Source organism: Neofelis nebulosa, chromosome 5, assembly GCF_028018385.1.
Source record: "Neofelis nebulosa isolate mNeoNeb1 chromosome 5, mNeoNeb1.pri, whole genome shotgun sequence".
Classification (NCBI taxonomy): domain Eukaryota; kingdom Metazoa; phylum Chordata; class Mammalia; order Carnivora; family Felidae; genus Neofelis; species Neofelis nebulosa.
In genome coordinates, this window is record NC_080786.1 from 80,159,317 (window position 1) to 80,172,800 (window position 13,484).

The 13,484-nt window shown below is 40.5% G+C and overlaps 1 long non-coding RNA gene across 1 annotated transcript; it reads left to right on the forward strand.

Annotated features, from left to right (window-relative positions):
- The first annotated feature begins 2,970 nt into the window (after window positions 1–2,970).
- On the forward strand, window positions 2,971–12,975 carry LOC131513057 (uncharacterized). The gene is made up of 2 exons (XR_009262445.1): window positions 2,971–12,140; window positions 12,710–12,975. It is a non-coding gene; the product is annotated as an uncharacterized LOC131513057 (long non-coding RNA).
- The last annotated feature ends 509 nt before the right edge of the window (window positions 12,976–13,484 follow it).

Consider the following 13,484-nt stretch of genomic DNA (forward strand, 5'->3'; position numbering starts at 1 on the left):
CCTCCATTATCAAGTTTTGAAGGGTGTCGGGGAAATTATGGCAGCTGCTAGGGAGATCAGGGAAACACTGATGTAACCTCACAGCCTCTCACCATTCCTCTTGGCTTGGAAAGGCTTCTTTTTCTCATATACATTTCTAGAAATATTGCCATTCTACCTTAGTATTTCACATTTGTAGTTTAAACAAGTGATTGTCCATCTGTTCCCTAGAGCTACAGTACATGTGTGTTATGAATGAAATATGACAGCATGTTCCATACCCTGCTTTAGCCATCTGTAGGAAATCAGTAGGCTGAAAAAGATATACCTCTGCAAAATGTGCCTGAAGTCCCTTTCCTGAGACCGCTCTCTTGGTGCACTTTCATGGAAGACAATCAGAGAGCAACATGTATGTGTGCCTTCTGGTTAAAGCCTCACTACACTACTATGAATATTCCACTGGAGAGGCCGTAACATAAATAATAATGTCCCAAGTTTCCAAGATACACTCATCAAAAATGGAACACAAAATCCAGAGAAGTGTGAACTCTTTGTCTTAAGGTCTTCTCATAGCATTTCTTTTCTCCCTGTCTCTTGGAAGTACCTTACGGATTCCTAAATTAAAACACGTGTATGCCAGAAGGTGATGTTTGGAACGTTGTTAGGGAGTATGTTTGGTCTTAACTCTGGTTTTAGTCAGATAGTGAAGATCGACTTCAGTTTGAGCCTTTGCCACCCATTCAGCCTATCCACTTTTAGTAATGATCATAGCGTTTTGGTTTGTCTGTTGTTTTAAGTTAATAGTAGCCAGAACAAGTTGAGAACAATTTGAGTCCTGAGTCATTAATATGGGACCACGGTGGACATTTCAGGTCGTTATTTTCATGACAGATAACGAGAATGAAGCTTTTCTCAAGAGACTGCTGTCTGCACAGCTTAATGCATATTATTTCAAACCTTGAAAATATTACCTGATTAAACCTCCATGGTTTGGTGAGAATCTTCCTCTTTCCCTCTTTACCTCCTCTTCTGCCTCCTTTTTTTCTTCCTGCATTTCTTTCTTACATTCTTTCCTTCTTTTCATCCTACCTATTAATGTTATTGTGCTTGGACTTTCCATAAGTAAATTCTATTAGTGCATTCTGATCTTTACAGAATTAGGATCATATTAAGGGAAGAAGGCTACCGTCAAATATGCATGGCATCCATAAATCCTTCCTTTAAAAGGGTGTATTTTCCAGATTGTGTTTATTCATAAAGTGAGATGAGATAATAGAGTCTTTCAGTTTTATTTGAATGAGTTTTCATCAGGGACTCAGATCATAGAGTTCTTGGCAAATTCATGTATGACTGCCCTACTTTTCTCAGCTACATGCAAAGTGATCTTTCTAAGACTAGGTTAAGAATTAAAAACAAAAAATCCAAAGCATTTTGACCAACAAAATAGTCATATTCTTTTTTTTTTTTTTTTTTTTTTTTTTAATTTTTTTTTTTTATAAAATTTTTTTTTTTTTTAATGTTTTTTATTTATTTTTGGGACAGACAGAGACAGAGCATGAAAGGGGGTTGGGGCAGAGAGAGAGGGAGACACAGAATCGGAAACAGGCTCCAGGCTCCGAGCCATCAGCCCAGAGCCTGACGCGGGGCTCGAACTCACAGACCGGGAGATCGTGACCTGGCTGAAGTCGGACGCTTAACCGACTGCGCCACCCAGGCGCCCCAAAATAGTCATATTCTTAAGTGGTGGCATGTTATTTTATTCCTAATGAAACTTGGTAATTTTCCTTATGGCAAGGAAAAATGATTATCCTTCCAGAATTTTTACACATACCAGCATTTTGCCTATGAGCATAATATTACATCCTAATAGTTGAACCACGGTATTTTCCAGGGGGTAGTCAGTGCCAGAGTTGTTTCTAGAGCACAGATCACAGGCCTGAAATGTGTTTATAAAAAGCAACCTGAGAAGAACAAGTCTGGGTTTCTCAGTAAGCATTTTGTTAAAATATGGCTCTGATATCCTTTTGAACTCTGGCTAATTTTGATAAAAAGAAAAAATACGCCCTCTGTGCCCATTTTTTTTTTTTTTTTTTAGTTTGTTTGGGAAAAGCTTATAATTCTAGGGATGTATTTCCACTTTTGGTTTCTAGCTTCACTTCCACTTTCTATAAGCTTTCACAGGATTGACATTGATTTTCCTCTTTGAGAGGGTCACATATGAGGAAAGTAAAACATAATGCATATTTAATTCAGTACATAAATGAATGTGCCAAGTCTCAGCGGGTATGTTGTTTGGATACAGAAATAGAGTTGTTTTGTTTTTTTAGCCTGTCCCCAAGAAGAGTGGGGTTCAGGAGGTAAAGGAGGGATTTAAGAGAAGGGGCAGTCTACAATTAAAATGATGGCAGGAGAGTTCATGCAAAGTGTAACTCTAGAACTTTCAGAGGGGTTTTAGGGATCGGCAATTCTAGCTGTTCAAACAAAATATTTATATTTCCAAGTTTATGAGGTATTTAAAAATCACTATGGATAATCATATTTTTCCCTTGTCAGAGAAAGTGAAATGAGAGCAGCTGCCAGGTCCCATGACATGATCGTAGCTACCCCAGGACTTTATCATGCATGTCTGTCTCCAAGAGAGGGGCATAGCTCATTCTCAGCCTGAAAGATGGCGATACATATTCTGACATGTTCTTAAGCACACCACACTGCACCCTAAGCATCTCTGAACATTCAGAGTCTCTGCTTTCACACATGTAATGCTTTATACCTGTCCAGTATACTTACCTGATGAGAACAGTAGGAATTTTTAGGTCTAGGGTTCTCTTGTTTAAATCCAATCATCCCTTGTCTGCAATGTGCCTCATGCCTAAACAGCCAAACTATAAATGATTTATGTTAGTTTTCTCTCTTTCATTTTTTTTTAGTTGCAAACGCCCAAAACTAACTTTAAAAAAAAAAAAAAAATATATATATATATATATATATATATATATATATATATATAATATGGTTTATTTTCCTTTAAAGGACACTCATTCCTTTATTTTACTTTCCTGCCCCTTTGTGCAAAAAGTTGTAGACACTATTTTAGTTGTCCAGCATGCATGTGGCTTATTTTGTGGAAAGTGGTATGGAAGATGCTTTTTTATTAAATTCATGAATATTTCCCCCTTGAAATCACACACAAAAAAGTAACTAAAATCTTTCTGTTTATTTCTGTTACTTAATTTATCCACAGTCTCTAACCACAGTAATACATCTCTATTTCCAGCCTTTGTTATAAACAAAAATTAATATTCTAGAAGCCAAGTTATATAGACTAGAAAGTGGAGGAGTCCTATAGATAATTCCTTTGTAATAATTTAAAACATTTGCATTAATCTTTCCTTACAATATGCCTTTTAAAAAATTTTTCCAAGCTACTCATCCACTTAGGGGCAAGAGAAAACCTTATTCATCTAACTCTGATAGGCATTTAACTAATTTACCTGAATAGAAGCCTTATTAAAACCCACGTAATGCATTCAGCCAACTTGGCATCGAATATAGCTTCTAATTCACTTCTCAACCCCAGACGTACAATGGTTTGCCAAGAATGAGACAGGTGTTGCTATGTCATCTTGTGTTCTACACTAGTGTAAAGGGTGATAGCTGACCCCAAACATCAGTGGTGTTCCCAGACAAATGTAGAATCATGCTTCCTTTCAGGACCTGAATCTCCTCTGTTATTTTGCTAACAAGTCCCCACCCCATATCTTAAGACCTGGCCAGTATGTAGAACTATTCACAGCAGTCCATTCTACTATTAGGGTAGCTCTTTACTACAAAAGTTCTTCCTCGTGCTGAATGTAATTTTGTCTCTGGGGCTTTGCAAAACAAGACTAATGTCTCAATCTTTGCTTTGAGAACAGATATCACTAACTCTTTCAACTCTTTCCCATTTATGAACATGGTGTCGAGTCCAGTCACCCTTCTGTTTCTCCTTTGGCCAACTGGACAAATACAGTTCCTAATTTTATTTCAGTCTACTTGATGAAACTTTCTTGGGGTTGAAAGTAAATGGAATTGAAGTCACCCAAAAGAAACTGATGCTCAATGTGGAAATTTTCCCCAAGGACTCAGACCCAGGAGGGTGTGGAAGGTAGATGAGACTAGATTGCCCATGTGTACAAAACAAACCTTTTACGACTTTGTGTCCTGTACTATTTTTGAGGTAGCCAAAATCAAAGTCATTCTGAAAACAGGAAGCAAGCTAATGTGTATGCCATGCATGAGAGTCCCACTTCTTGATAAATGTTCATAGAGTCTCTGTAACCCTTTCCCTTTGTCTCTGTCTTCTCGGTAATAATACATTTCTTGTCCATGTTCCCACGCTGAAGATGCAAATAGAGTTATGGATACTTTATAGGTTCAACACAAATATTTACCGGCTGACCGGTTTTGAGATTGGCTTCCCTTCTGTGCTCAAATGTTTGTATCTGGAGATGCACTTTAAACCAAGTGAGCAGCTTCCCTACATGATCAGTCAAGAACTAGCCTTAGGAGTCCATATTTCTCTTTACTTTTGTCTAACCCCTTCATCCCTTAATCATCTCCTGAATCTAATAATTACTATAAGAGAATCAGCCCCCATATATAACTTTGATTCAGTCCAGCTGTAATAAGATCAAACAGGTTCAATATATACTCAGGAATATTGAACTGAGAAGGACACTTCTTCCCAGTGGCATCAGCAGGGCTTCATGAAGGAGTGAAATTTGGTACGAAATCTTGAACTGATTCATTTGATTTGATGTAGACGTTGAAGGAAGAATATTTAAGTCACTAGAAATGGAAGAAAATCACAGGCTATATTCAGAGAATACCCTCTACCTTAAATAGTACAGATTCTGGAATTTCCTTAACAGGAGAAAAAACTCCCAGATATTCAGGGTCAATGGAAAGGTAAAAGGCATAGAGGAAGCCTAATTCAACTGTTATTTTCTATCTTGTCTCTTTATAATTGAAAGATAGGATGAGCTGCCAAAATATAATCCAGCACCTACAGTATGAAGAGGGAATTGTAGCTACTCTACTCTTGGAGCAGACACATGTGTCTTTTGAACCCTTGCAAGAGAAGAAAAGCAAGACATGCTCATTTTCCTATTGCTTTAGGTCCACAGTTGGAAAGTCCCCACCATCATCTCTTCCACTTGTGTACGAAACAAGTTAAAATTCCCTTACAGATTAATTGCTAAGTGATAATTCAGCCTCTGCTTAAGCATCACCTGCATCAACAAGCTCTCGGGCCTTCCATTTCCCCCATCATACTTTGTTCTAAGCTCCCCCTGACTCTGAAGCAGAATGAGATTTGGGAATTATGTTCTCCAGAGTGCCACACAAAACTAATCTTTAGTACATAATAAAATGTTCTTCCTTCCTTCATTTTCCTTTCAAATATGCTTATTTTCGTTTTGGCAACACATTACTTAAAAAAAAAAACTTTGATGTTTAGCTAAAGATTATAAAAACCTTTAAACATCCTTAAAAATAGTCTGAAGGATTTTTTGAGGGTCAGGTTTTAGAGCTTATGACTTTTTTGTTGTTTTTATTTTCTTACTCAAAACACAAATTGCTCTGACACTTGTTACGTAGTGTTATGCCCTTTCCCAGTGACCAACCCATGAACAGTACACTCCAGTTACCTGGCCTACTGATAATGACCTTAAAATGTCGAAATATGTCAGGGGTTTCTGGGTGATTCAGTTGGCTAAGCATCCAACTCTTGGTTCCGGCCCAGGTCATGATCTCATGGTTTCGTGAGCTTGAGCCCCATGTCAGGCTCTGTGCTGACAGTATGGAGCCTGCTTGGGATTCTCTCTCTCTCTCTCTCTCTCTCTCTCTCCTTCCCTGCCCCACTCAGGCCCTCTCTGTCTCTCTCAAAAATAAATCAATAAACTTAAAAATTTTTTTATAAAAAAATGTTGAAATATGTCAGTGCATGATCTCCACTTCTAAAAAGGAAGAAGTCCAAAGCAAAAGTTCGTGGTTGTACTGAAACTCTTACTTCTGGCCAGTTGTTCTGTGCCAAAAGAAATCATTCTTGGGGGAAGGGGTTATACTATGCTCTTAGGTAGAAACGTATAAATTCTTTCATTGTTGCCCTGGCTTAACCATGTAGTTTCAGTACTTTTCCTCTCCAGTTTCAAGTTAGCCCTATTGGCAGAACCTGTCATGAGTCTCCTGGGCAGGACCTGGGGGTGGCTTTCCGAGCTCTAAAATAATAATTCCTAAGAGAGCTTACAAACTGCTTTCACACATGAAACAGCCCTGGGAGGAAGGTTATTAATAGCCCTATCCTAGAAGAGAAAGCTGAGGCTCAGAATCGTTAAGTGACTTGCCAAAAGCGATCCAGCTGGTGAGTGGCAGATCTGGGGACACAGCCAGGTCTGGAAGTCCAGTGCCCCGGTGGCCACTCTCTGGGCACGAGGTGTGCTCTGCACAGACTGAAGTGCCCCCTGTCCAAAGGCACACAGGGAAATTCTCAAAGGCCATTCTGGACCTCAAGCGGCAGATCCACGTGGGCACTGTGGTGCTTGCGATCGCTGAGAGCTCGTGTGCACAGTCTGTGTCATCTTGTGGCAAGCTACTAGATATTCTGTCTTATCAGCGTGGTGAGGATGCCGGTAGGGAAAGGCCACCGCTAAGAGCAAACAACTGTGGCACCGAAGCACACTGCAGCAAATTTCCCCAGAGACTGCTGGTTTACTTTACATTAAGGGGAAAACTCTGGAACTGTGAGGTCCAGAATATCAACCAAGATCAGATCATTTAGAAAGCAGTAGGGTGCAGAGGTGACTTGATCCTTAAGTCTCTCTCCTGTGGGCTAAGATTTATGCCCCACAGACACGGAGACTGCTGGAGGCAAACGATGCTTATTATTCTCCCCATCAGTTCGCATTTACGGAGGCCCACGGTGTATGTCACTGCATCAGGCATTTCCCAACCAACCCACCCATGACCTTGAAATGTCTGGGAACAGACGCTGCAGGACTGAATGCGGCTCTGAATCTGGTCTTTGCCATTTGACAGACAGGGCTTCCCAGGCTCTGGTGGTTTCGTGATTTGTGTATGCTTATTCCAGGGAGTTTCGTATTGTGTTGTTCCCAGGATACTCAATTGGAAGCTTCCGTGTACATTCTAGAAGCCGCTCTACCTGGCAGCTCAACAACTAACCAGCCGTTCCTTTTCTTAAGCCTCATCTCTCAGGAAGATGTGCCTTTGGATGCGTGCTCTCAGGCTTTTATTTCCAACCATTTTATTTCCAACCGTTTCCAACCATAGTTGTTTGGCTTTAAAGTTAAAAATCTGTGAACTGATTGAAAGATATTCTCTCTTCATCTAAGTTAAATCTACTGTAGGAAACCTTTAAAATGATCTTCTCTCACACGCTTTCTAGGCTTTTCCCTCCATCCATCAAAGCAGTCTCACCATCCATCTGCTTATTCCATGGGATTAATGAGGGCCAAGTTAAATCACAAATGGCCTCTCCCCCCTTTCCACTCTTCACACCTGGAATACACAGGACGTGCCAGCGGGGGCATAACCTTAGTTGAAATGGCAACATTCAGAGACTGTAAAGGTGCCTCACCTTCCTGTGAGCTTTGATAAATGCTTTGGCCGGAGGAGTGGAGACGAATTGTTGTAGGATAGATGGATTGGCACCACCCAGGAGTGGATTAGCAGAAGAAGCATTTGGCGGACTCCAGACTTATCCAGGCGAACATGCTTGAGTGGAGACTCCCGTGAGTAGAGCCTGTGACTTGTCATTAGCAGGAATAAAAGGACAGTGAGGCAGTGAAGATGAAAAAGCGGCCCTTTCAAAAAAATCGAGGGAGTCACAAACCCTGAGTTCCCTTTACACAACGTAAAGAAAACTGTCAAGGAAAATATTAAGACTTTTCCTTCTTCCATTGCATACGATACAGTCCCCCCGCATGTAGGGAAAACACAATCTTGTTGTCATCAAGCACACTCTTGTGCACATGCACACACACACGCTCACACATACGCACACACAAACATCTTCCAGGAAAGCTGATCCTTCAGAAATCTTATTTTGAAACGCTTGGGTTTTTGAGGCCAGGAAATTAATAATTCCTAGACCTGACCCATTTTTGTGACTGCCAAAAAGGAAAAGACAAAGCTCTTTGGATTTTCTATGGATCCTTTTCTCTCTTAAAATATGCCAAGACAAGTGGAGGTGGGGGTGGAAGGGAAAGCATTTCTCTCTTTACATTTCTATCCGTGGGGAAAAGGGTCAGGACTACTCCCTGGGCCATTCCTATTGATGCATCATGTTACCACGACGAAGGTGCCTGCTTGCTTCAGGCCGAGATGTGAGACTAACACTTGCTCTCCTGACTCCATTTCCTCTTATGATCAGGGAGCAAATATTAAGTTGGAATGTCTTTCCTCATCAAATTACTTAACTCCATTTCCAAACTGGTGTGGAAAATGCAAAAAGAGGAGCGCTGGTTTTTCTTGGATGCACGTCTCCTTTCTTTTCTTTCTTGGGAGACTTAAATATAAAGAGGGGAGTAAAATCCAACACCTTCTCGTCTCTTTTTCTCTGTGGGTGACAGCTGATGATCACTTAGGAACTATAAGCCAGAAGGAGCAGAATAGCATAGCCAGGTTATGATGTATCTGCCAACTTGTTTCATTCCTTCAAATACAGACTTCCCAGGAAACGGGATTTTTATCAGTTAAATGCCAACAATAGAAATAGTCTGATTTTAATTTCAAATGGTAAAAGGCAAGCCGATATTTGGGCAGTGTTTGCATTTTACTAACCCTATATATCTTCTGCTTAGTTCTTAGATGAATGCCAAGTACATCAGTGTATCAGGAAGAAATTGCCAGAAAGAGCTGAAGTGCCTTAGACCTCTCTCACTAAGTAGCAAATTGAAAATGTGCACACCACGCAGCCTTCTGACTCCACTGAAATGCCAGGACTGAGATGTGTCCTGGATGAAAGAGATTTAAGGGCCCTGGAAACTGAATCGTGTCACCAAAATGTATAGTGACGTAGTTGCAAAATCACGTTTAAATGACTTTTTCCCTTTAACTCCCTATTTATTCTCTTGGGAAAGCTGAAAAGCAAATTATGCAAGAATTACTTCCTCATTACACAAAGTCAGGATATCTCCCCCCCCCAAAAAAAAATCTGAATTATGCCCTCATTCTTTTTCAGGAAACATATCAAAGAGCAAACAGAATTAAAGACGACACTTGATTGTCTGATCCTTCAGCATGAAAAAAATTATCTTGTGATTTAACGTGCCTTCCGTGAAAATTTCGATATGGAATTTTCACAGCTGGATGTAGTGTTAACTTTTATCAGGATACCTATGCAGTGAATCACTTTGTTTCTTGGTTTGTGTTGTCTTGTAAACTTCACGTTTATCATCAGTTTAACAGATTTGGGGGCTCTTTCTCTGCTGGGAGTACGTGCAATTATGAGACGCCCCCCAAAAAGGAAGGGAAAGGTTTCCCTGAGCAGCAGATCTGTGCCATGAAGGAGATGTGACATAGAGATGCGGAGCCCGAGGATAGTAATTCTCTCTGAGCTGCGCACACGAGCTTTTATTTCATGGCTTTGTCACAGGCTTTTCTCCTTCTGTGCCGTCACCTTTGAGAAAAACGATTGCACCTTCTCCAAGTCTGCCTTTTTAACAGCTTCATTTGAGTTGGCAAGACTTCCCGAGCTCTGAATATAGCCATTTGCCGACTCCGGCCTCTTTGCGAGACTGACTCAAATCTGTGATCTTCTGTTCAGCATACACATCAGCAAAGTGAGAAGATGAGCACTAAATATAGGCTCTATTAACTTTACTTTTAGATTTACTGCCTTCAAAAAGTGCCTATTCTGAGAAACATAAACGTTATTCCTACATATGTATGTACACACGGTACCCAGTCATACCGTGCAGCCTTCAAAAACATACCATCTAAAGGAGTAGGTGCTAAGATAAGGAAGGCTTGCCAAATGAAAGAAAGTCACTCATTTCCAATATCCCCTCTCGAGTGGCACCGTGAAACAGGCTGCACACACATTCCCTGAGCATTCCTTGCTGATACAGCCACTTTATATTTATATCCCACTGGATGGCGTGCTGCTGAGGCCTCCTGTACTCTGCTTCATGGGAGTGTATGCTGTATGGAATTGGAACATTTGATCAGGAAAGAAAAAAAAAAAAAAACATTGTTTAAGAGAATTAATAGAGCCAGGATCTGTATTAGGATATGTGTCATATGTGTGTTTTATAAACTAAACATTGGTGGGTTTAGAATGTCAGCACATTTCTTCTCCTTTTATCTCGCAGGCTAACTAACATCAGTGAACACTAAAGAAAAGTCTTGGCTGTGAGGCTCGGAGGCTCACGGGGCCAAGTGTCCTTGCCAGATCCTTCGAGCGTCTTTACCTCGACTCCCCAAAAGAGTAGCATATGTTATTGAGTGGCTTTTGTGTCCGTAGTTCTGACATTGGCCTTGCAACTGTAGATATTGCTGACGGAGCAGCAGCACAGCCTAGAATGAAGGATTCGTATCCAGGTGTGGTGGTAGGAGAGGGTCCGGATAAATGGGACGAGGTAGACCGTGCATGATTTTAGGAAAAAGGGTTGAAGGGAGGACGTGCTTCCAAAAAAGATCTTTCTCAATGTGTCGTCTGACTCAACCAGCTGGCAAATTACACTTGCCAAGTCGCTCTCTTTCCTTCTAAGTCATTTGGCTCCATGTTCATTTGAATACGCCTCTCCTTTGGGAAAGAGAGATGCTTCCAGTTAGCCTTTCTCCAAGGAAGCTCTTGACGTCGTCTTGGTTGCAAAGTTATCTCCTGCCCCACCCACTTTCACCAAAAGGAAGTAAAGGGGGATGAGCTATAGGAGGTGGTTTCCATGGCACTGCAGTCGGCCATCATTCTGCCTTCCATATAAGGAGCCCCCCTGTATAAACCAGGGATGAGGCTGGAACAGATTACTGTTGCATAATCTCGAGTGTGGACCACTCTGCTTGAGCTGTCATCATTTTATGAGACCAGTTGGCTCCTTGGAGAAAGAGTGATACTCGTCACTATAAATGTCTACTCTTCCTGTTGACGTCCATTTTCTGTTTTTACCTTATCCAATTTCAACACTAGTCATTTTCTATGTTTTAGAGAATCAGATGGTAGTGCTAGGTAAGAGTGGAAGAATCTCTGTGTGATGTCAGAGGAAGTATTGGGATATGGGGGCTTTCTTCTCGGGAACAAGATGGGCTGGGAAAGAGACAACATGGCTTTGCTCCAGGTTTCAACCTGTTCACCATGACTATGAGGGATAGTTTTGTGTAAATGTTAAAGGTACTTATAAGTGGACAGAGAAAGGAGAAGGGGGAGACAGGGAGAGGCCAGGTTTTCTCTATGCTAAATGTATCTACGAAGAGCAAGAACTTCCCACGAAGTCCATCATAGCCCCACCATGATCAGCTGCTAGTCAGAATAACATCCCCCGGCTTGGGGAAAGCCACAGGAAAACATACAGGGAATATGCCTTTTTTCACATGTATGGTACTGACAGAGCCATGGTATTCCTAAAATATAGGTTTCTCTTTCTTATTTTATTCTTAGCAAATCACATTTCTCCACTACATCATGAACCATCACTGACTTATCCAAAATAACCCACATGATTCCTTATGAAAATAAGAGAATGAAACCTGTTATAAGCAAGTGATTTGGGAATTTTTTTTGTCTTTATGTATTATCCAATTATATTCAAACATATTTCTATTTACCTTCTATCTGTTTTTTCTCTCAATTATGTTTTTCCAATGCTCTATAAGAATAAATATGAAAATGATATTCCTTTTTTTCTGTAAGAGAACTGCAACTCCTTTATTATATTTAGAAATCCAATAAACTTATTACATATACTTGTCTTTGTGTGGAATTTTTTTTGTGAGCTGGATAATCCTTGTTTCCTTTCTTCTGACCCCTTTTACTGTGAGACTTGTTTTTATATCATTTGCTTTCCAGATGGCCTTTTGAGAAGGGAATGCCTCTCAGAGCAAATATGATGCCGACAAGAGTAGGAAGGCACCCAGTCTCCTCCACTAACAGCACGGAAGATCTTAAGGTTGGATGTGTTCTAAAATTACCTGACCACTCTGTGTCTTAACCTTACAAGTAAAGAGTTTTTTGTCTTAAAAGCTGGGTCCAAGCAAATGGGTCCCTAGAGCTGGGGCGGGGCGGGGGAGGTCTCCACTTCCCACCAACGCTAGCTGACTTTTTCACACTCCTACTGTACTATGCATACTTTTCAACTGAGAATCTGCTCTTTACCAGGCACCTTGAAGGATATAGGTAGTTATCAGACAGTTGGTGCTTTAGAGCTGATATAGATATAGATATGGATATAGATATAGATATAGATATGGATATAGATATAGATATGGATATAGATATAGGTAATAGAGCTGATAGATATGGATACAAAGAACTATGGGGAAAGGAAAGGAAGATTCCAACACCTCAGAGAATGATTTAGCATTTCCAAAACTTTCACTGTTCATTATATCCTTTTTTAACCACTCTGAGATCTGGAATTATTTTTTACCTTCATTTTACAGATGAGAATGCAAGACATAAAGTTAAGAACCCAACATGACCATACACTGAATTTTTTTTCATTTGTTTAAGCAACAGGTCTGCAGGAGGACCCCAATACCCCTGACACCCAGTCTGCTAACCCTTAAGAGTGAGGTGAACTAGAGGGCACATGAAAGTCCTCCATAAAATTCAGAAAAGTGTATCCCTCTCTTTCCCACTTGGCCTTGGGTTTCATCTCTTCAGCATCACGTGTCAGTCTGCCAGTGCTGAGGGATCTGAGGACACAGGTGCCAGAACCCTGCATCCAAGAGGCCACCATTTTTAAAGGTGCCAGACACAAGATACGTCTTTGAATAAACAAATAATAAACAAATCACTGGGATTCGGGGTATTCATAATTTCTTGCCCGAATGTTGTAAACAGAGAAGGGCATAAAACATGTAATCTTGTCTTCCCTTTCCCTATTTCTCTCATGTAACTTGCTCTCTGTTCCTCGGTCCCCCTCTGCTCTCTGTACTCTAACACTAACAACACATACATTCGTTTGTCCTATTCACGGGCTGAGAGCATAAAGACCCCTAAGAGCACTTTTACTCTGATCTTGTGAGGGAATACCAAGTCCCAGAAACAGGAGGAGATTTAGCCAGGGTCACAAAATAATTTAATGACAAGGCAGGATCTTGAGTCCAGTTCTGTCATACTGACGACTTTTATAATGTGGAAGAGAGTGGGAAAAGCGTTCTATCTATAATTTCCACTTCTATGAAAAACTGAAGACATTAGAAATAAATACAAATTGAGAAGGCCTAATGTCCATAGACCCTAATTAAAAGAAATTTCAAAGAAAGTAAACCCAGAAAGAATATCAATG